This window comes from Ursus maritimus, unplaced genomic scaffold (genome assembly GCF_017311325.1).
Source record: "Ursus maritimus isolate PB19 unplaced genomic scaffold, ASM1731132v1 scaffold_9, whole genome shotgun sequence".
NCBI lineage: Eukaryota > Metazoa > Chordata > Mammalia > Carnivora > Ursidae > Ursus > Ursus maritimus.
In genome coordinates, this window is record NW_024427107.1 from 46,275,453 (window position 1) to 46,300,566 (window position 25,114).

General features: G+C 40.2%; 1 protein-coding gene across 7 annotated transcripts in view; it reads right to left on the minus strand.

Annotated features, from left to right (window-relative positions):
• NCALD (neurocalcin delta) overlaps positions 1-25,114 on the minus strand; it is a 266,731-nt gene that overhangs the window by 56,485 nt on the left and 185,132 nt on the right. For 2 of the 7 annotated variants that reach the window (XM_040625887.1, XM_040625888.1), the window contains one exon: positions 21,602-21,647. The exons of 3 other annotated variants lie outside the window; for them this stretch is intronic. The gene's annotated coding sequence lies outside the window, so the exon portion shown is untranslated. Of the gene's footprint in view, positions 1-21,601; positions 21,648-22,982; positions 23,256-25,114 lie in introns of those variants that run through there. 2 more of the 7 variants (XM_008689218.2, XM_008689219.2) reach the window with 2 other exon arrangements.

Here is a 25,114-nt window from a genome sequence, read left to right on the forward strand (position 1 = left end):
TTGAACATTGACTGTAAACTCTACATATTTCCAAAACCTCGGAGTAGAAGGCCTGGGCATGCTATCCTCTAATTGAGACCTATTCACTCACTGACCCACAGCTTTACAAATCTAAAACAGGCAGGCATGGTTGGAACTGAATACAAATTCCCTTTTTTGCTGAGACACTTGTGAAGATTTTCAACACCCACCTACAATAGCAACTTTCATCAGGTTGATTGTACGTAGGTTAAAAGGTCTTCCTAATTTTGATTCAGATAAATGACTTGAAGAAAAGAGTGTCCCTGTTTGTTTACAAATATAAATTTAGAAGCACTGTGAAATCTCAAACAAAATTAGACACCAGGGAGAAAAGGAATCAAATAACCTAATTAACCAGGGCTGAGCCACTTACATTCACAGGACTCTGGATAATGCTGGCCAGCCGGACTGAAGAGAGAAAAGACAAACACTGATGGAAGAACCAGCAGCCCAGGAACAGAATTCAAACAGCAGAGTGAAGATCGTTAGCAGGCTGATGAGGCTTTTGTTGTCCTAGTCATTGAGCATGACAGGGAGTCGTCTAGCTCTGGAAGGTTCCTAACCACCATCATGGATATTTGAATAAGCCAGAAAACATCAGATTTCAGAAATGCATCCCTTGTGGCCATACATTTCAGAAAGTAGGCTTCGGTTTTTGGAAAAAACTGCTGCGTATCCCTGTGCTCTCCACATGGACGCCACAATAACTGATGTTTCTGTGTAGATATCAGACTGCTTTGAAATAGCCAAAGGAACATTAGTTAGTTCTCTTGTATTACTAATTTCTCCAATCAAGAGCCCCAAACAGCTCTGTGCCTGGCACACTAGACTAAGTCTCTTAAAGAAATCTCATCTAAAGCTGGCATTATACTGGTTAGCTGAAATTAATGTGATTATTTTCTTTTTCTGGATCTTCCCAGTTACCAATGGTCTCCTTGTCAACTGGCTCCTTCTTATTCTGTGATAGTAACACTTTACACTGAACGAATGATTAAAAATGCCGGAATCACTACACAAACACCTTGTTGCTTTCCTTCAAAGAAGTAGGATGGCAAATAATTGCTATTTCTTTACCAGGAAAAAATAAAGTTAGAGCGAGTGGCTTGGCTCTGTGTGCCAGCTGTCATCTGGGACAACAGGGACTCTTGACCCACTTGGCAAACAGCATGAACTTCCAAGTCTCTTTTGCTCTCCCAGAGCACGGGGCAGAGACAGACACAGTCCAGATCTCCCAAAAGTCATGATTTCAAATAATTCTATTTTCAATATAGTGACTTGTTTAATCTACAACTAAATGTGGTTTAATCCTTATACTGGTTGAAGACTGTTAATATAAATGTTTAAAAAACAGATAAAATCTTTAGACTGTGTTACAATTCAAGGTTAAGATAATATGATCACTGTATTTTTATACATTATCATGTGCATTAATCAGGTTTAAATTTAACTCCCCAAGTCAAGTGTAATTTACAACGCACAAGAGTTCAAAAGAATGAGCTTTCTTTCCTTGTCATTGCAGCCTGTGGACCTGATGTAAGTCCCAATTCCCCCTTATCAAGTTGCTTGCCCTCCTTCTGCTCACCCTCTCCAAAAAACAAAAATAAAAAGTGACTGCCATCCAATAAGTGCAGATGGGCGAACCCACAAGCAATAATGAGCCCCGACCCCTTGCACAGCCGTGCTACATTAGGCTGTGTGTCTCACGTGACCCTCTGCAGTTTTAGCAGCAACTACCTCAGCATCATAATACCTCCAGATGAGCAAGTCAAGGTCGGTCAGAGTGGGAGAAAGCTCACAAAAATGCATCATTCCTGGGATGCAGTAGCCCGAAGCACAGAAGAAAAGCTTTACTTATTTGGGAAACTGCTGAAAATAAATACTACTCACTATAAAATAGTCAAAGAAAATAGCCCATCTTGTTCCATCTTTACATGCAAAGCCTATGGCTATTTCTTTTTTCTGTGTCGAATGCAACTTTCTTTTTTTTTTAATTTAAATTCAATTAGCCAACATATAGTACATCATTAGTTTTTGAAGCCTATGGTTATAAGACATATTTGGGGGTAGTCTTTACTGCCTATGCCTGGATTTTTCAGAAAGGATCAGACTAGATACTAAAGGGCCCAACAAAACATTAACAGATGGGTCAAATTCATAAGGGAATCATTAAGATTACATTTTATATTTGTGGAGAGTTTAATTTTTGCAAACTACTTGCATGACTGTTTTTAAGTGGGTTGCCAAGATTATTAAGAAGTCATTTTGGATGTGGAAAAGAACGGCACCAAGTTAAGACCATAACTCACATCTCTCGATTCTTGGTCCTATTAACAAAATAATCTCAGAAAACACTTCCCCCCAACAAGAGTGGGTCAGTTGAATATTTAACCCTGAACACCCAAGGCATTTTCTATGGAAGTAATTGGAGTTATAAATAGTAACTAGATTATTCATTCATTCATTTAATGAATAATCATTCTACAAATAGGCACTATTTGAGTCCCAACTATGTGCCAGAGAGAAGATCAAGACAGGCACGGGCCTGCCATCCTACAGTTAATAGCCTCATCTTATTCTTTATGTGAACGGTAGGGACCTGGAGTGAGGCCATAGAGGGTTCTACAACACCCCTGAGAAATGAGGAAAGGGTGTTAAGTCAAAAGCCTCAGAAGTTAAGATGGCAAAAGAGCCATAGGAGTTAGGTCCCAAGAAGAAAGGGTTCCATGGGCAAATTAGTTTGGGAAACACATCTTACCATATATTCCCCTTAGACATTTATGAGCAAATTAAAAGCACTGAAAAGTTTTCTAATTAAGAAGCAGGCTAAATCTCCTTCATCCAGCAAATATGTTTACCGTGGAACATCCCATAGAATCTGCCTTCTGTGGGTCCCACTGTGGGAAATGCTGATAGGTCCACAGTCTCCAAGTGCAGTTAGAGGGCTCTGATTTAGAAACCACATTTTTCTAGCAGCATACACACTTGTCAGAAAGTCCTGGTAAGATACTCACTTCCAGAACCTCCTTGGCTTTAAGCAAGTTTCAAAGGAAGCAGAGGACAAAGAAGCCGTGCTGGCTCCCAACAGGGGCTTTGGAAGGGTAATCCTACAACCGTCCCCCTTCAGCCTCAGGCACTTTCCTCCGTTCCTGGATCATGGATTTTCTTGGGGCTTGGCTCCATAACCTCTGACTTTGGTAGCTGTCCATCATCTTTGACCTGAGTCTTGTCATAACCCCATTTGGCTTCCTGGTAACTGGTCTCATTCTTTGGTCCAATGACAGCCTGATCCTGGACCCCATAGCTTTACCCTGCAACTCTGAGGCCAAGGGGCTCTCTTGTAAAGTTTTATACATGAAATCTCTTGCTTCTGAGTCAACATACAGCTCACTACCTTAAGTCTAACCTTGTGTTGCCTTGTGTCAATTAGTTAGTTACCTTGAAGGCAAAGGTAATTGTCCCCCCACCCCATTTTAATCAAGAAAATTTCACAGTGATCTAGTTACTTTAGAAAGATCGAGGGGTGGGGCACTGAGGTATCATATATTATCTCATTTCATTGTCCCAACAAATGATGAGGTAGTTGAAATTTTTACCTGTTTTCCAAATCAGGGAACTGATCATTTGAGAGATAGTAACTTGCCCAAGGTCACAGGACCTAAGTGATAGAGCCAGGATTATTTGAACCCAGGCAGTCTGACCTCAGAGTGCATGTTGCTTTGAATCAATAAGCTTCCCTTGATTCCCCGCCCTCCCCCCAAAAAGGTCTACCTATTCACCTTCTGGAACCACTGCCCAGGAGCATGGTGCTCTTCTGTGGTCATGATCCTGGGGCAGACTGGGTTCCCAACATCACCCCTTCAGGGCTGGTCAGCACACCATACCCTGGGTTTGTTCTCCTCTCCCTGTCCCTCTGTCACAGCAATGTATTTCTACTAGAGTTAACTAGGAAACTACTCCGAGTGAATGTTCCCTTTGTGGTAACAAAATGCTTTTAAACCAGGCTAAGTGTATATGTCTCCAGAGACTCCATATGCAGGATCTCTAATGGCAAGATGATAGAGACCTACCATCACTGGGTCAGATTTGAAACTTCAGCATCCCATGAATCCCTCTTTATTTTGCCTGGACCAACATTCTCAACCCTCCCTGCACATGAGCATCCTGGAAGCTTTATTTTTTTAAACAAGAAACCTATGCCTGGGCCACACCCCAGACCAAGCGACTAAGAATGCCCAGAGTGGGACCCTAGCACTGGCGGTTTAGGTGATTCCTGTCTAACACTAGAGTGAATGTTCCGGTCCCACACATAGGGCTATGTTTGTATGTGGAAACGTGTTTTCTAAATTTAGGTCTTTGTACATCCCATGGTGCTGGTGAAAGATGACAACCTGCTTACTCGGAGGAGGGAAAGGGGTTTAAGAATCACAGGCCTAGGGGCGCCTGGGTAGCGCAGTCGTTAAAGCGTCTGCCTTCGGCTCAGGGTGTGATCCCGGCGTTATGGGATCGAGCCCCACATCAGGCTCCTCCGCTATGAGCCTGCTTCTTCCTCTCCCACTCCCCCTGCTTGTGTTCCCTCTCTCGCTGGCTGTCTCTGTCAAATAAATAAATAAAATCTTAAAAAAAAAAAAAAAAGAATCACAGGCCTGACTCTGATCACCATGTACTGTTGGGCCAGAATCAGCTTCCTTGGGGTTTGGTTTTCTCACACAATAATGAGGGATTAATACTAACGTACCTCAAAGGTGGGTACCTTTTTGGTTAGGTACCCACCAACTTAGGCAAAGTTAAAATGCCTATGACAAACAAGGGGATTTGAGTGATTTGCCTCTTAAATATTACCAAGAAAGCCTCAGTAGTTATACATGTGAACTGGAGTGGATTGCAATGAAGCAGATGGCACAGCCTCACTCATTATCCGTAGATGGCTGCTGCTCTTTCCTCCCATTAATGTCTGTCTTCTGGATAGCAATTTGGGGAAATAAATCAAAAGAAAAGGACACAGGTTCTTTGGCACACTCCCAGAAAACCGGTGCTGTCTTGCTGACAAACTGTTTCCTGGAAACAGGTGTGCCCCGACTCAAAGGGAGTGGGGCCCTACAATGAAAGAAAATAACCAAAGCATTCTTCCACTTTACAAAGTTTTCTTGAAATAGAAACTCCCCTTGTGCATAGTTCATTAACTTATTACTCTTGGGGTGAAAAAAGTCATTCCAAAATGGAGACAGAATGCTGAAATGATCACGTTAACCAGTGGGGAAATGGGATTTAACTTATAAAACCTTTACAGTAACTCATGATATTCTTCCTGTGAAGCTAGAAATAGCTCTAAGAGAAAGAGACATATTTAGGTTGCAAGATACAATTTTCAGTCCCTGCCAACCACCACCTCATGTGGCAAGTGATGGAGAGCATGGGCAGGCAGGGTGGAAGCTCTCACCGCCACGGGTCTGAGGAGGTCCACCTGTGGGGTATCAGTTCTGTTAGCCAGGCTCTCTCCTTCTACAGCCGTAAGAGGCCAGCACCGAGGTTAGCCTCCTTTGAATAAGAACCATCTGACACTAACTCCTTGTGTATTTATTATACCCTGAGTGCTACACACTAAGGAAGGCTGTCTAAGGAAGGGGAAGACAACAGGGCATGCTCCCTGCCCTCTACGCTTGTCAACTTACTGTGACCAGATATCCAAATCTGACAGCCTTGATCTTTTGGGAAGTGTCCCTAAGTAAGCTTAGGGGTAGGGCTGTCAGATAAAATATGAGAAGCCCATTGAAATCTGAATTTCAGATAAATAATAATTAGTGTTTGAACATAAGTATGTCCTAAATACTTCATGGGATTCACTTATATGAAAAAAATTCAATATTTATCTGAAATTCAAATTTAACTTGTATTTTTACTTGCTGAATTTGATAGCTCTACTTAAGAGATCTGTAGGCTCTCTTGTAAGCTCTGTGAATTAGTTCCATCCTTAGGTTTCTCCTCACAAATAAGGAACTTGGAGTTGTTTTCTAGTTGTGGTAGTGATCTGGGCTGATGACTTTTTCTTTGCATCAGATCTTTTTGTGATCAGTGGCATATATCCACAACAGGAGTTTTTAGCGATGCCAGTCATGCTAAGTAGTCATGTTGGGTTGAAAGGGGAGACTGTGACTTCATAACTTACTGATCCCTAAAGGCAAGGGTTGCATTCAAAGCCTAAAGCAGTGCCTGTATTCTAGAATCACTTGTTAAATTCAAGGGCACACCCATTTGCAACAACATGGATGGACCCAGAGGGTATTATGGTAAGTGAAACAGGTCAGACTGAGAGAGACAAATACCATATGATTTCGCTCGTAAGTGGAATAAAAAACAAATCAAATGAATAAACAAACAAAAAGCAGAACCAGATCTATAAATACAGAGAACGAACTGATGGCTGCCAGAGGGGAGGTGGGGGCTGGGTAAAAATGGGTGAAGGGGAGTGGGAAACAGATGTTTCTGGATGCAATGAGTAAGTCACGGGAATGAAAGACATGGCATAAGGAATATATTCAATGGTATCGTAATAGCGATGTTTGGTGACAGATGGTAGCTACACTTGTGAACATAGCATAATGAATCACTAAGTTGTAAACCTAAAACTAACATAACATTGTGTGTCAACTCTACTCAAAGAAAAAAAAAGAATAAATTAAAATAAATAAATAAAACAAATACATAAATCCAAGAGCACAGAGCTTGCCTCCTCATGTTACATGCTGACCAGACACATGCTTGACTGAAATTCCTGGTGCTGGGCAGTCTGTGCACAGCAAGAGATCCTTGTAGACTGAGAAGATTAAGAGGTGCTGGTGACTGTCAAGGGTTAGTTGCTGAGAGTTAAGAATCACCTAGAAAATCTTGTGAAGAGGCAGATCCCAAGCCCCAGCCTTCTAGATTCTGATTCCAAAGTCCTCAATTCAGCCTTGTTTTTTAACCACACCACTGCGATTCTGACCTCAGTGTGGGGGCTTGTGTTTAGACCTTGTGCCTCTCCTCCCAGGCTCCTGGGAAGATCCCAGCCGAGAGCCCATGGGGGTCAGTTGGGCTGGTGTTCCCACCCACCGACCCAGCAGCTCAGATCCAGCTGGGACTCTGAATAATGAGAGGACTTGAATGTCTCTTCCTGTGTCATCTTCATGCAGCTATTTCTCTCCTTATGTCTCCAGCCCTGACTACCGCCAGGGCTGCCAAAAAGTGTCCCTTTTTGCCAGTCATTTTATACCGTTAGCATTCCCAGACCTCGTTTTTCTATTAGCATGGCCTGGCATTTCACTGATGTTGTCAAGGTGGCTCCTGAGTCATACAACTGCGAATATCCTCCTTCACACTGTCCCACATCTAACACCAGACTGCTGGGAGGCCACATAGCTTCACCCTTAAAAACAAGCTCAATGTGATGCTGAGAAGTTGAGGGTGTGATGGAGGCACCCTTTCAGTCAGGGATCCGCCTCGGCAGGTGAGCAGTGAGCCCACAGGGAGCAGCATATTCCCCAGACAACCTTGTGTGAGGAGCAAATAAAAGGACCCTACAGAGACATATTTAGGGAGAGTCTAAAGCCTGGAGTGAACTGGCCCCAAAGAGGAGAGATGGGTGACGTGTGCATGATGTGGTGGAACTGAAATGACTGAGAAGGAGTAAATGGCCTGCAATCTGAAGCAGATCCCGGCATCTACCTGGTGTAATTTCCACCAAATGTGCTTTAGAGTCTAATTTCAGAAAAGGCAAACCCAATCCCTCTTGGATTTCATTCATTCTTCCACCCATTTGACAACTATTTATTGAACACCTGCTATGTGGATAGAATAACACATCTTGAAATGAAAAGACTCACTGTAATTAACCCAGAATTGAGAGCCTACTTGCTCTGAAAACCAGTAGCTCCTTTATTAAGTTACCAGAAATGGGAGGCGAGGCCCTCAGACTTCTAGGGAGGACTTCTAGGTGGTGAGTGGAGTCGGAGGCATTGGAGCAAGGAAGTTCTGCCAGGTAATCATGTGAGAGGCAGAGCTCTGCGACTGAGGGATTCCTGCTTTACCAATTTCCAGCAGGCTACCGAAGCCCAGTAGGGCTTGGAAGCCCCCTTCTAAGCTGTCTGTGGTTTCACTCTGTTCCTGTGAAGTGAGGGCTCAATACAGGTAATGATAACTGAAAACAAGTATAAGCAGATCCTTCCACATAAACTGGCAAAGAAGACTGGTGTAGGTTTTAAGTCGTGACTAAAAAGAACCAGGAAGGATCCTTTATCAACAACTAAGGAATTGGGGCACCAGCATTTTTGCCAAAATACAACAGTTCTAATTAGACCTGCATCCACTGAACTGGCAAAGATCAAAGAACCTTGTAATAAGACTGCCACTGAGCACAAAAGGACACAGCAGAAATAAGAGATTGTATTTGGATGAACCAAGTATCTACAGCAACTTTGGGAATAAATCTCCACCAGTTCCCCCAAAAAGCCATGTCCCAGTTTGCCTTGGGCTTTCCCCCCCTAATGCTCCTCCTGCCTGAAACACCCTTCCTAAAACTTCTCCTGACAATCAGGAGGTGAGTGGTCTGGTTTTCAGCAAAGAAATACAACACACCAGTTTCCAAGGTCAACATCAAACTTGTTCATTTCCTTGTTCATTCATTCAGTTACTTGGTTATTTGACCTGTATTGGGCACTTAATGCATGTCAGCCCCTGTGGGGGTATATTGAGGATACAGACATGAAACAAAGCACCTCATTTACCCTCGGGGAGCATGAAATTTAATGGAAGAGACAATAGAAAATTATAAAATTGTGTAGTTAGTGTTATAATAGTGGTTTGTATTATGCAAGAGTACAGGGGAATTTAGGAAGGCTTCCTAGAAAAGGGAGGGCTTGAGTGCAGTCCTGAAGGATGAGGGGGTACCTACTGGAGGCAGATAATATGAGTCTAATGATGGAATCAGCTCATGTGATCCATCTTTTTTCATTTTGCTCTCTGTATAAACGATCCATTTTGATCATATGTCTAACCAGGGTTGACAGTGCTCTCTGGGGCCATGAAAGAAAGAGAAATGGCCTCGCGGAGCAAAAGACATGAGCCTTGGTCTCATGCACTAACACACTGGGATAAACATTCTGAATGTTAATACAAGTTCACTTTGGGATGGCAGACTAAGCATGTAAGTTTGTGTATTCTACCTCCAAAAGTTCCACTGAAGTGGCAGAAAATATGTATGAAAAAGAAATAATCTGTAACAGGGATGGAAATCAGAAAAGGTTACCATCTGTAGACAGAAATTGTTTTAAATTTCTGGAAAATAGTGAACAGACATGGTTGGATTGAGCCAATAAAAACCACCACAGAGATTAGGTTTCAGAGAGAGATGATATAGAGGTGAGAGCTGTTTTTCCCAACAGAACCGCAGAGAATTCAGGTCTGGAGCCACAGAGAGAAGGAGCAGACAGGGTAATTAATAGAAGGGCTCTGCAGAATGCGTTTTCTCCACCTTTTCCCACCCACTCCAAACTCTGCACAAAAGGGCAGTACACCTACGCAGCTCATTGTTCAAAATATAGTCTTCCTGACTTGGGCAGTTTGGGCAGTCATAAGCTTGCCTGCCTGCTTCTTATTCTCAAATGTGCCTGCCATAAGCCTGCCTGCCTGCTGTGCCCTGCATGAGAAGCATGGTAGGAAAACATTCCTATATAACTGCCAAGGAAACCCAGCAGGTACCTCTACTAGTCCACTCAGCACTTCCTTTATAAATATGATTGGGCCAGTCAAAAGGCAACAGTTATTTAAGAAAAACCAAGAGCATAAAAGAAAAGGATCCAGAAGAAAAACAGAACAACTGATGACAAAGAAAATAGAGTTGAAACAGGACATGGAAGATAACTTTCTTTTTAAGTGTTATTACTGTTTTCAGGGAAATCTGGGAGAATATTGTATCCATAAATGAGAGTATGGTGCTTTGAAAAAGAAGCCATAAAAAAAAAATTTTTATAAAAACTAAAGATTTTAAAAAGACCTTGAGTAGAAAGGTTGAATTACTGAAATGAAATGACACAAAAATAAATCTGAGATCTGGAAGACAAATTTGAGGAAATTCTTGGAATGCACATAAAAGAAAAGAGAGAGAGGGGCACCGGGGTGGTTCAGTCAGTTAAGCATCTGCCTTCAGCTCAGGTCATGATCTCAGGGTCCTGGGATCAAGCCCCACGTGGGGGTCCCTGCTCACCTGGGAGTCTGCTTCCTCCTCCCTCTCCCCCTCCCCCTGACTTGTGTGCTCTCATTCTCTCAAATACATACATACATACATACATACATAAATAATTTTTAAAAGAAAGAAAAAGGAAAGAGAAAATATCAGAGAAAATTTAAGAACATAGAGGAGAGTGATTGAAGATCCAAGAGCTCTAGTATCCTCTAGGGCTAAAAGATACAATATTCTTCCAAATAAAAGCTGTTGAAGGAGAAAACACAGATGATAGAGAAGATGATATTTCAAAGAAATAACAGGATATTTTCCTGAGCTGAATAAACCTTGAATCTTCAGATTAAGACAGCTTGAAGTGGAATAATGAAAAAATGACATACCTGGACTCTTCCGGGGGAATTTTATGATCTCCAGATACAAAAAGAAAATTGTGAAAGCTCAGGGAGGGAGTAAAAAAGCTATCTGTAAAGAGAATGGCAGCAGACTTCGCATCCGCTTTTGGGTTTGCTGGAACACATTGGAACAAAGCCCATAAAATTGTGGTAGAAAGTTATTTTGAATCTATATTTCAATTATAAGGGCAAAATGAAGTCTACAAGGAGTTAGCCCTTCTGCTGTTTTGATGAAACAACTCAAAAATACGCTCTAGAAAAATTGAAAATGAATCCAAGAAATAGGTAGACCTGGAAACAATGAAAATAATCCAGTTCTGATGGAAAGATATCCTAGAGGAATAGCCGATTTAGTCTGAATTAAGAAACAGGACAGTGAAAAAATCTCCAACAAACAAAAGGTTATCATGATCGACTGGATACTTAGGAATCACAAAGAAAATGATGACATGCCACATATGTACTTAAGATTTAAGTTTCTCCAAGTCAACCAGAGAAGAGAAAGAAAATGAGAAATGCTAGAAAGATAAATACCCATGAAAGGCAATCATGGGCTAGATATGAAGCAAACTAAAATACAGTTTGTATTTAAACAATGGAATCTAAAAAACACTGGTGTCTGAAGCACAGGAATGTAAGCCTCTGTGGTCAAGGTTAACAGATACAGTGAATTCCTCTAAAATCTCTGTGACTTCTAGTTCACTGGGTATTACAACTGCTTCCCTATTGTACGATTTATTTTTCCTTTTGAAAGTAGTTTATAACTTCATGGACTGTGTTTCTTACAGATTATGCTTTTTATCTAGTTTTTTTTCAGGATAATATTCCTAAGGGTGGAACTGAGTTTTGAACTCTGGTTAAAAACCTTTTATTTCCCCAAAGGTATTTTTGTTTGATTATCCATGGTCTTTTCTGATCTTCATGAGACAGTTAACTAAGCTTCACTAACTGAAAATACAAACCTATACCCATTAAGAAACAAATAGTTTTTAAGAAATGTTGATTTCCCAATCTCCTTGTATTTGATTGATGCAAAATTTTTAACTGGCAATTCAATTTCATTGGAATCCAATAATTCCTGCTTTAAAGAAATTATTGCCTGAAGTTCAAATCCTCAGGTTCTTTTCAGAGTTTTTTTCTCTGTTAAAGTAAAGTAAAATGAATTGTAATGCTTTTTAATTTGAAAATATTAATTGGGGTTATTTAGGCAGCAGAATATTAAGAGTGAGGTTTATTTTCTTCTTCATGTTCTTCTACATTGTCCAGATGTTTGATCATAAACATGTATTGCTCAATACTTAAGTTACTTAAAATGAACATTCATAGAAGGCTAATAGAAGACTATTCAAGTATATCACTGGGACCAGAAAGTCTCAGGTTCAACGGCTTTCTTTTCGACAAGCAAAGTGGCAAGCTGAATAATTACACAAAAATTGCACTGAATAGGATTTAAGTAGGTGGTCTGGAAAACATGTTTCAACCCAACATTTCCACTGTGTGTCTGAAATCTCTACATCATGGAACTCTGCATAAACTCTGCCCACTTGTAAACCTAAGAAACTTCAGGTTATTTGGGGACTTTTAATAGGGATTTTACTAATTAAAGAGTGTATATACAAGAGAAAGAGAAATTATAGGGTCATCTTAAACTTCCTTAAAATGTACCTACTTAAAGAAAGTGAAAGGTGATTAGCAGGGCCTGGGATGAGGGGAGAACAGGGAGTTAGTGTATAATGGGTACAGAATTTCAGTTCGGGAAGATGAAAGTGTTCCGGGGAGGTATGGTGTTGGTGGTTGCACAACAACATGAATGTGCTTAACGCCACTGAACTGTACGCTTAAAACTATTAAAATTTTTAGGTTAATTTTATGTTATGTATATTTTACCACAATAAAAAAAAAGTCCCTGTTTCTTAAATCCAGAAAACATGATTTTGTGATTTCAGTGAGACCTTTCCTTTTTTTTTTCTTGTTTTACAGTATCTCAAAATTAGTATCTTTCTGTCAACCTGCAGCATAAATAAGTTTCGTGCCCTTGACAAGACCCTTTGTGACTTTAACAAAGTAATCGTCCTGGCAAGCATTCCCCCGACACAGCAGTAAGGCTTCTTGGTCTAGGCTGTTTTGAGGGCCAGACGAAGAAGTCAGTTCTTTTTGGAAGGACAGTGGATTGGGCTTTTAAAGTGGGAGTTGGCCGAGATTTTTGGAGGTGAACATAGCAGATTTTAATGATAGTTATTTTTACAAAATGGAATTTGGACCAGGGGTTGCGTCTTTTTTAATAGCTTCTTTTCTGTGAAAACATCTTCTGGATATGCCAGAAAATAATCTCATGAAAACTATCACTTGCAGTTAAACTTCTGCTCAGTGTCTCTATAAAGAAAGTCCCCAAGAGAGTTGAGTGGTTGAGTTAACTGCCCCCAGCAGCTGGTCTTGTAAGAGAGTTCAGGGATCACCAAGTGTTCCGTGCCCGTTCACTGCCGAGTAGCCAGGAGGCAGCAAGAAGCATCAACGCGCACAACGGGCTCAGGAAACAGAATCGATTTCCAAACTTGCACAACTGCCAACAGCAGTGGCGAGTCATATTCTGTACGCGTAAAGCACAGCCTTTACGCTCTGTCCGAGGTGGTGATAACCCCTTTCTGTCCTCAATTGCTTTAAAATCCTTCTGTGATTGGAAACTTCACAACTATACCACAGATTCGATTCCTGACAGGCACTGGACCTTAGGGACAGTACTAACCTGCATGGGGTTGTGGCAAAGATATCATCAATATCAGTACGTGAATCACATTTCACTGGAAGCATTAACAAATGATGTTTTGTTATTCTTTTACTGTGTGTGTATAAATATATGTAATATGTATATAAATATACACATATATAATATATATAAATATATATACACCAAATATCTATATATTGTGCACACGTCTGTATGTATAATTTACAATATTTTTCTTGAGAATGGGATATTCTGATTAAGAGCATTCTGATAGTGGGACACCTGGCTGGCTCAGTCAGTAGAGCATGGGACTCTTGATCTCAGTGAGTTCAAGCCCCACATGGGGCCTGAAGCCTATTTAAAAAAAAAAAAAAGCAAAAATAAAAAAACATTCTGATAGTTGCCAAACCCATATACTGATGGCCAGTTTTCAAACACTAGATATAATGAAACATACTTACAACTAGAACTTCACTGAATATAATTTAGTCTTTTATTAATAACTCAATTAAAAGACATCAGAATAATGGTGCAATGTCCCAGGGGTTTTATTATGAATATCAATTATCACTATAGTATAATTCTATGGAAAATGTTAGGAAGGCTTCAATTTTTCATTTGGCTTGGGTTTTATGTGAATATGACTTTGCTAAAAACAGATTATAGTTTTAAAACTATGAAGTTACATAGCTCTCTCTACAGATATTACCCAGCTAAAGTTAAAAGAGCCACTTGCACAGCATTGAAGGCAGAAGATAATTCACATTTTTTTAATTTAAAAAGTTAGAACTTTTCCATGAGAAAAATAGACAAAAAGGAAACACTTAAATACATATTTGGGATTTTAAAATAAGTTGTATAAAGCAAAACTAAACAGGGTTATTAAAATATTATAATACATTTCACACGTACATCACTGACCCGTTCCCAAACTTTCACTAGCTTCCTGCTGTCTATCTGATCGAATTCAGCTTACCTGAAATTGATTTTTTCCCCCATTTCCCAGACATTTTCTAATCCCAGATGGGTGTCAGTTTCTGTTACCAGGATGTGCCCATGATGTTTGTTACTCATGGAAGATCCTCTTTCTTCTGTGGTCATGCCAAGTATTCCCCATCCTTTAAGACCCAGTTCAAAGCTTAATTCCTCCCTGAAGAAAGATGCCTCTCAATGCCACATACCCTTCTATGGTTAGTCTATTCATTAATCACTTACCAGAGGTTTAATGAGTAGATACAATGTGTTGAGCACTACACTAGGCATTATAAGAGGTTGTAACCAAGACACAGTGCTTCAATTTCAGATGCATATGCTGTCTAGCCTTCCCAACTGTAGTATAACCTTTTCAAAGACTGGCTGGTCCTGTATTATGCTTGCAGTATCCTACTTAGCTGGAACATCTCGAACGAGGTGGGACATGTGTTGATTATTGAAACGTCTGGGTCATTGCACCACATCTGCCTGGTGTCAATGGTAAGCAAATGAGAGACAACTGGAGGAACCTCACCAGTCCTGGGACACAAAAGAAGTCTTTCCACAGTTATGCAACAACAGGCCCACTATATAGAATTAATAAATGGTGAATGAGTGAAAAAAATAATTAATCTTCTAAAGGAATGGTGGGAAGACCATCAAGATAGGGTGACATTTCAGTGAGAAGAAAATTAGAGGTATTGATATCTCTGCAGCAGAAGAGACAGCGGTGTCTCTTTGAATGAGGATATAAAGGCTACATTTCTGAGTATTCCAAGTGCTACATTTGACCAACACATGGAGCCACAAGCCAGTGGGACAGTTGCCATTTTGGCAGCTTTGTAAGAAGACTTTGCTGAATGAGCTAAATCTTACCTGGCCAAGAGGAATTCCCTAGCTTTACTGTAAACCATTAGAGCAGAAAAACAGGCTTAGAAGCATTGGAAATGAGCCAAAAGAGAGTGTCAAGAAGACAGCAGGGTCTAACAATAGAAAAGTAGGCAGCAGATTAGACAGAGTACGTGTGAGCAAGGGAGACAAAAACCGGTAAGGAGGACTAAGCAGTGACCGAGGAAAAATTGCACAGGTACTGCTGTCCACACAGACTCTCTGGCAGAGAGGCTCCCAGGTGGCAGAAGTGATGAGGGAGATTTTGCTAAGGCAAATAGTCAAGTCTCAGTGTAGCCCAAATCTTCCAGAACCAGCAACAGCATTAATATGTATGACACTGTTCTGAATTTACAAACAAGATGTGTACCTAATGACCATTTGTAATGTGGTAACAAATACATTTTCCTCTAGAAGTTGTTTTAATTACGTTAGGTACTTATCCCAAATCATAAAAACCTATTTAAGTTATATGTACCTGAAGTTGAGTCCCTTATACAGGTTTTTAGTCATATCGAATTACCCCATATGTTCCAGTTACTCTGGCTGCTTAAGAAATAATGCCAAAACGTACGGACTTAACAACAATGTTTATTTTGTTCATGAATCTCTAGTTTAGGACAGGGCTCAGCAGCGATAGCTCATCTCTGGCCCACTTGGCATCAGGAGGGCTAGAGGGACTTAAGGACTAGGGCCTGAAATCTTCTGGAGGCTTCCCCACTCATATCTCTGGTGGTTGGTGCTGGCTGTTGGTTGAGGTCTAAGGTGGAGGTGTTGGCTGAAACACCTACACATGGCCCCTCCATACGGTCTAGGCTTCCTCACAACATGGCAGCTGACTTCCAAGAGCAAATGTCATGTGTGAAAGAAACAAAGAATAGCCCAGAGACAAAGAAATTGTATCTTTTTATGATCCAACCTTGGAAGTCACCTAGTATTGCTTCCACTGTGCTCTATCGGTTGGACCAATCACAAACCTATGTAGGTCCAGGGGAGGGCAATAGAGTCCAGCTCTTTATGGTGAGTGGCAAGATTCCAGAAGAGTATGTGGGAGTTGATATAATTACACAGCCAATTTTGGAGAGTACAATCTGCTACAATATACTACTTATAGGGAAAATAAAATATATTCCAGCTTGAAAAGCAATATAGCACAGTGAGTAAAGAGCCAGGACTCTAGGGCCAGATACCTAGAACTCTGTTATATATCCTTGTGTAACACTGGGCTATTTACTTAAGCTCTGTGCCTCAGTCTCCTCACTTATAAAATTGGGATGCTGTGAAGAAAAAATAGTTGTTTTTTTTTTTTAAAGATTTTATTTATTTGACAGAGATAGAGACAGCCAGCGAGAGAGGGAACACAAGCAGGGGGAGTGGGAGAGGAAGAAGCAGGATCATAGTGGAAGAGCCTGATGTGGGGCTCGATCCCACAACGCCGGGATCACGCCCTGAGCCGAAGGCAGACGCTTAACCGCTGTGCCACCCAGGCGCCCCAGAAAAAATAGTTATTTTGAAAAGAGCTTAGAAGTCTATCTCGCTCCCTAAATGTTAGCTACTATCATAACACCAGGGAGATACTCGCCCTAATCTGTGCAGTGGCACATCATGGTTTCTGGGGAAATGGTGGTGGTGGTAGCACTACCAGAGGTAGAAAATTAATGATGACAGTTCACATTATTGAACAGCCAATACCCGTCATTTACTATGCCAAGTAAGTTGGCTTAAAAACCAATAAGGTAGGCACTAATATTATCCAGGTAAGAAAACTGTGACTTAGGTAACTTGCCCAAAGTAACACCTGTAAGTTGTAGGTGTAAGATTTTCCCTAGATTAGCTTAACTAGATAGAAGTCTAAATTCCTGGATAACTGTGTGGAGTAGAACCTTTCTCCCAGGGGCACCTGGATGGCTCAGCCAGTTAAGTGTCCAACTCTTGATTTCAGTTCAGGTCATGATCTCAGGGTCATGAGATGGAGCTCCACACCTGGCTCCATGCTCAGTGGGGAGTCTGCATGAGATTCTCTCCTTTTGCCCCTCCTCCCACTCATGTTCTCTCTCTCTTTCAATAAATAAGTCTTTAAGAAAAAAAAAAAAAGAACCTTTCTGCTAAATCTGATTTGCAGATGAGTGAAAAATGAATGGTATTATGCCATTGGGATTTGGGGTTATGCAGTAAGCCTATCGTGACTGGATTAGTACAGGAAAGGTAAGATGGATACACAGTTGACCCTTGAACAACATGGGTTTGAACCGTGCACGGGTCCAGTTATACATGGATTTTTTTTCTGGTAAATATACTACTGTAACTCTTTTCTCTTCCTTATGATTTTCTTAATAACATTTTCTTTTTCCTAGTTTACTTTATTGCAAAAATATAGTATATAATACATATAACATACAAAGTATGAGTTCATTGACTGTTTATGGTATTGATAAGGCTTCCAGTCAATGGTAGGGTATTAGTAGTTAAGTTTTGGGGGAGTCAAAACTTATATGTGGATTTTCAACTGCATGGGGGGTTGGCACTCCTAACCCCCACGTTGTTCAAGGGTCAACTGCACTTGGGCACCACTAACTTAAGGATTCTTTTCTTAAAATAAAATGGCTCTTGTTATTTGCATAAGACAGCATATTTGCCTAAAAGAAAATCATTCTTTAGGTCGGTTCCTACTAGTCTAATTGTTTTCCGAATTAGCAGACAGACAGCCTTTGGCCCACCGAGAACAGGGCTGGGCGTACTGATCTGGAATGCCTGACACTGATATGAACAGATTGCTCACAAATTAGGCTGGCTGCTCACCAGCTGAAGAATGCCTCTTCGAAGGTTTAACTCAGGTGTAAAATCTAATGGCTCCCAGTTTTTTGCTTGTCTCTTTTGTTTTGATGTTTGTTTTTTAAAGATAATTCTCGTTTTGACTACACTGGCCAGCATGACCATGAGGAAGAAACTTTGGCTGTTGATATACATAAGATCCCTAAAAGTGCCCTGTAAGTTTCATGATGGTAGGGATCTTGCCTGTCTTGTCCACCATAGCATCCCTGGTGTCTAGTCTAATGCCCGGCACACAGTAGGTGTGCAAAACCTGTTGAATGTATGAAAGACTGAATGTTTGAATAAAAGCTCAAGCAAACAAAATCAGAAGTTCATTAAGTAAGCTGAGCTTTTTATGTCAGTGGCACATATCACTCAAGGACTGTGTGAGGGAGGGGCTCAAAATGCTTCCTGTAATACTGTGGGTGCAGGAGCCAGTTAATAAATGTTTGCCTCCGGTGGCACCTGATGCCTGGCAAGGTATAAGATGGGACAGCTTTTGTGGAATGCTGTTTTTTTACCTCCAAGGATGTTGTAAGTATGGTCATCACAAAATTGGTTGTGGTTTTAGTTGTATGAATCCCATGAAAGTCTGTGGGAGTCAGCTGAGCAGATAGCCAAAGAATATAACACTTCTCCATATTTTCCTCTAATGGATAGGTTTAAATTCATAAAAGTAAAAAAAAAAAATCTAGAATCATCCTTTAAAAGATTCATCCTTGCATAAAAGCAATATGCAGACTTTGGTTTTCCTGCAGTCATTGGGACAGAATTCAGAAAATATGAATGATCGTTACATTAGGATAAGCAGCAGCTCAATATCATTCAGATTAGAGATTTCTTTCCTGCAAATCAAATATAGAACCTTAATGTTAGCTGAGTATACTATATTTTACTACATTAGTGTACACTAAATTTTATGGAGATGCTGTGTCTCTAATTAAAGGCATTTATAGAAATATGTCCCAAAAAACTAAGGTTCACTGCAGAGATAAAAAGAACAGACTGTCTTTAGTTTGGAGAACATGGCTCCAGTGAATTTAAATATTTATCATATAATTTTTATATCAAAGTCTTAATGAGCACTAACTTTTACGGCATCACTTCTGGAGACAATAAAAAATACTATATTTTGGAGCGCTATTTCTAGTTGGATTTCCATCATGGGGCACCATTTAAATAACAGTTGATTTCATGAAGAGTAATGGCACATTCCTTTCTGAGCTTAAAATTTCAAACACCTGCCATCAAAGAGGCAAACAGTACAGCTGGGAGTCAGAGATTTTAGACTTTTTCCAAGTTTCTTTATCAAGTTGCCTCAGAAACTCAAAGCCCCCAAAGCAGGTGTTCTTTTCTTGTCCAATGAATAAAAAATGTTTGAGAAAAATCCTCTTTCATAATTCCCCAAGAACCCATGAAGGAAAATTGCTAAGCTTCCATTTCAAATGTTAGGGATTTGGATTGAGTTTAGACAACAGCTTGTACAAAATGTCACAGCTCCAATTCTCTTACGCTGAGATGGGGGGTGCTGATGTAATAGAAAGAACAGCTTTGGACAATCTAAAGGCAGGGCTGGAAAGGTAATGATATATGATGTCAGCCAACCAACTGCAAAGCTACCTAGTAGGTTGGAGAAGAACATTAGGCAATATCCTCTGCAAATTCAAAGCTGACATGAGAACGAGACAATTGCTTACATAGTCATGATGCTAAACAATATTAATACCTCCTGTATTGTTCTTAAATATCCAATAAGTCAAAAAGAATTCTGAGTTCAAATTACTTGGGAAATACCTCCATTCCCCATTTCATTTTGAATGTGGTCCATCCTGGAGACCTCTGGTAGAAAAACTAACAGGCTCTACCCTGAGTAACGAACAAAGTAACATTACAGCTTATGGATTCACACAAGTATGTGCTTTACATTACATTGGAAAGTTACATAAGTTCTCAAATGATCTCACATAACATCCTGTATTCTTCATCTGAGTACTACTGGCTTATTTTCTCTGAGTGGATAAAGGCCGTTTTGTAACTAGCTTTAGTCTTACTTCTGTGGTCCATGGTTTTAACTTGCATAACTTGCGTTAACATTATGAGTCTTTCTCTTCACTCCTATCTAATGAGGTAAGAGTTACCCAGTCCATGTAACAGAAGAATGCTTATGGATTTCAAGGAGAAAAGTGAATGAGAGTTATAGTTTGGTCGCTGTCTGGATATACCATTCCTTTTCACACAGAAATTCAAGAATACTGTGAAATTCACACATTCAGAGAATAAAATCAGATGTGCAACTGGATGTGGAAATGGTGGTGTGTGTTTTGTCCAATGCAGTTCTACGACCTTTTGGCATCACTAGCTTACATATCATTTAATTCAGGGGTGGACAGAATTCAAGGGGATCCAGGAACTTGGATGGGAAAAATGACACTTTTAGTTTTGCCAGTCTCAAACTGAAATTTAGTATTTCTTTTACTTAAAATGTAGGCTACAAACCACAGTACCTGTGATTTTGTCACCAAGAGAAATCACGGATATTCTCACATCATGTTATAGTCAGTATAGACATTCTAAAATACCTTTTACACTCATCACTACTTCAAAATTATGGTAGTTACACCTGCTGCTAGCTTGTATTCTTTAAGAATAAATTATTAGCAAAACACATATCACAATTTTTTAAAAATCTGGTTAATGTATTTCAGTAAAAGTGGTTTCCTTTATAATCTTGTAAACTTTAACTTATGCATTTAAAAGCATCATTCTGAGAAGTCTTATAGGCTTTACCCGGTAGCCAAAGAAGCCCATGACACCAAAAAAGGTTAAAAATCCCGGAAACTATACACAAAGCAACAACCGGGTTTCAGCGCAAATTATTCCTTGCCACTATCTTTTGAAGCCGAAACAAACTTGACCTTGAAATCAGCACGGTCTCACTGCTCTAAGGAGATCACTGTGATGACAGTCATTTTCTTTTTATTTTGCCACAATAAAAAACCTGTAGATTTTACAGCATCTCTGAGATCATAGCATAGGTTGCTCTCTTGTAGTGATAAACTTTATCATTGACATTTTGTCATCGACACCGACTTGTTCTCTTATATTTCACACTGCTGAAATCCAGTGGAATTTATGAGGGCATTGACTATAATCATTTTATAGCTTTAATATAAAACATCATGGAGGGAGATATATAGAAAATCTTTGCTCTATCTTTGCTATCTAAGCTATAATGATAATTACTTATTTTTCATAAAAGCAGCAAACATCAAAGTACTTCATCAAAGACAGAGCTTTTAAATGACATGCTACCAGTCCTATCCATGCTCATTTGAAAGGCTGCAAATCAATTAACATATTTCTAGGGGTGTTAAGAATGTGGCCTCTGAGTTACTATAATTATGAGATAAATTAAATGATGAGATGATGCCTCAGTAGATGTGCCTTGATTGTAAGCACACTAGACTTTTTGGAAAATCCTCCATGGGGTTTCGGGCCAAAAACAGATTTACCAAATGCCAGTCAGTTCAATGAATATTCAGTCATTGAAAGGTACTGAAAAATTATTGATGTACTCACAATTATTCACTTATCACCGAAGCTAAATACTGTTCAAAATTCTCATCTTCAAGAGAAAAATAAATGCAATCAGAATTCTAAAACTAACAAAGAACATAAAAAATAAGAACAATATATTCTTGTATTACATTGAGATATAATTCACATATCACAAAACATATATTCATATACACAGTTAAACCATTATTTTCTATCTATCGAAATAGTAGGTATAGTATATGTGCTGCTCTAAAATGTGCCTATTTTTCCTGTTGAATTTGCAAGACTTAGAAACCTGGTTATAAATGTAGGCTTCAATTAACTTAAATGCCAGAGGTTTTCTTCGAATTATAAGCTACAAAACCATCCAATTTATCCAATGATAGAAAATCCAAAATTACTAAACTTGGGAAGAAAATGAACTACAACAGTGCAAATAAAACAATTTGCCCTGTATACTGCGATAAGAATAAGGAGATAAAAGGCCTCATTAATCACTGTTATCAAATTATTCATTCAAGATCTGGAGCAAATTTTAGTGACTATATCTGTATTTGAATTAAAGTAACATCTACCAATGATAATCTAGTTTTAGGGCTACTGTTTCCTTCTGTGGGCAATATTTCAGTTCTTAAATGTAAGAACAGCTTGCATGACTCCTTAGTGAAGAATCCAATGCCATTCTCTTCACAGCTGAATTTTCAGAGGAAGACCGTGAAAACGTGCACTTTCCTCTAACAACAAAAAGCAACTGCATGCACACACATGTTAAGTGGTTCCACCCCAGCTTCCTTGGCATATTCCAGATTATTTTTCTCTAAACAGGAAGCTGTTGACAGTTTCCCCAGTATTTTCAGAATACCCTATTTACAAGAAAAAACCCCAACTTTTGTTTCAAAGTATAATGTTCTTTCCCGCTGTGCCTATTGTTGCTAATTATGCATGCTGCAAACAAGATAGAAACCAAATTCCAAACTATTCTAGGCTGATTCAGAATGGGTAACAATTGTAAAAAAAAAAAAAAAAGAAAAAAGTTAGTAACATATTGCAAGACTATGCTGGAGTCTTTAAACCCAAAACAATGCTGAAGGGAGGATTCCTGGAATTCAACAGGGAATATTTGGCTCAAGCCGCAAAATCCGTATCTCTGAATAATGTCATGTTAGCAAGTGTTGAGCAAGAAAGGGGATTATATTTTAACTTACTTCAGAGAACATTAATCCAAATTTAACCGAATTCCAGAGACTCCGCACAAAATTAGCAACTAGAAGCTGCTTCACATTTTTTCCCCTGGTACAACAATAATTGCTCATGACGATAAACTTGTAGGAGGTAAAAGAGAGGGGAAAACCACAGTAATCTATAAAACATCTAACTATTGTGTATAAAGCAGGCTAATTACCTCACACCAAAGAAGTGCAAGATTTAACAGTCCATGCTCTGTGGCCCCTGAGAAGCAGCGGTGCGGCGGTAGGAGCAGGAGCAGAGCAGCAGCAGCAGCAGCGGCAGGAGCGGCCAGCATCCACCAGATTCTCCCAGGCCTTTGACTGTGTGGACTCAGCCACAGACTCTGCCTCCAGCTGACGTCAAAGTCCCTGTCACATGGCCAGATGAAAGCCAAGAGAGCATTGGTTGTCGTAGCAACCACAGAACAGCTCTGAAATTATTTCAATAGGTCATCTGTCACTGTAGGGTGTGTGTGTGTGTGTGTGTGTACACACATGCACCCCACAATCATCACGGACAGCTCCCCGACAACCTCAGCCTCTGAAGTTGTGACTCAAGCATTGCCTACAACTTTCCTCTTTAAGACTTTAGTGTCTGTTCTTTACAGTTCCTTGCAGGAAAATGCATGCCACTCTGAAGTTGCCACTGGTCTCGTTATCACCAGCATGAAGCACGTGTCTCTCTGGAACAGAAGGGAAGAAACGGAAACATTCTGGGGGTAGTTTTCTGAGCTAATTAAAGCTATTTGTAAGCAAATGGATAAAAACAGAAACTCAAGGGGAGTTGGAAGAAGAGATGTCCTGAGACCATGCTAGTGATGGAAAGAAATACAAGAAACATGGGGATAGTGGCCCAGAATCGGAGGAGAGAATCTAACGGCCCTGACACCAAGTGGGTTGGGGGGAAACAGCTGATGAATTCCGGAGTCCTGCACTGTAAAATGTCTATGCGAGAATGATGACCAAAGTAGCAAAACTGCACCACTTTAAAACGACCTTGTGAGTACATTTAGAACACATTTAGACCTTGTGTTGAGGTCACTGTACAGGTGCCAAATCCTCTCCTCCTAAATGCTCTCATGCACAGCCCTTTGGGGCTCAGTGCAGAGTAAATGGGCGAATGCCCCGCAAACGCAGAGTGCAGTGAGAGCCCAGAGCCGCAGAATATAGTCACGGACCTGCGCGTTTTCTAACTCCAGCTTCATTTCCTTTAGGTCAATCCCCGCTTATTTCTAACTTGCTTATTTCGCAGTTCATCCTCCCTCTCAATTAACAGGAAGCCAATTAAACAAAATGAAATGAAGCCCACAGGAAGGTATTCTGGAAAATATATGCAGAAAATGTATCCTCATTCAAAGGGCAAAAAGGCTAAAAGACAGGGGGAAAGAGTTGGCTCTCAGAACCTGAAGGACCTTTCCATCCTAGTGTGATCAGGATTTCTATTCTGGCTCTTAAAAAAAGAGAGAGATGCTCCGGGTGCTACGAAATATAAATGGAAGCTAAACCACCTGAGGAGATTACATTTGTGCCGTAGGACCAATGTCCAAAATGTGGCTATAAAATCCTTCTGTTCCAGCTTTCTCTTCTTCCATGTCTGTCCCAGCCCCAACTGGGAGAAAAGATATATTTGTATTTGAACAGTTATTGTCCTGACGCTATTAGGTGTAGCAGCGCAGAAGTAAAATCAAGCTGCAACGCTACAATGAGTTCAGAGACAGGACAGGTGGGAATTTACCTGTTGGCACAAGAACAGGCGGCTCACTGAACCCAGCGTCCACCTAAATGGGTCAGGATGTCTCACCCGGAGCGATTTCAGCAACAGCCACAATTCACCATTTTGCAGTTTGTTGCAGTTATAGCTCTGGGTTTCTGCTCAGAAATGCACATCGTAGTAATGAGTGGAATGGCAAGAGAGCAGAGAAAGCATGTCTTTCCGGACTTCCAGGAACCCACGTTCTCCAAGCTGCCTGCTTTATCAGCTCTCTGACTCCAGATCCATGGCTGCCTGATCGACTCTTGCTCTTCCCGCAGCTCCAGCATCGGAGCAAACCTGCAGTACCAAACTCTGCCAATAGGTGATGTCCTCGGAAACAAGAAGTTCTTGGTTCTGAAAACGCTGAAAATCCAGGGCTTTCTTTTGAAATTTAGTTTGAAATTTAGCAAAAACTAACACCTTTTCATTTTGAATTTTTGATCATTTTTAAGACGAGGTATACTTCACTACATATTGACTTGGGCTTAAACTCACCATAAGTTAAAATAATCAGTGGACTGAACCTCAAAATGGAAAGTGGATGCATGTAAATCC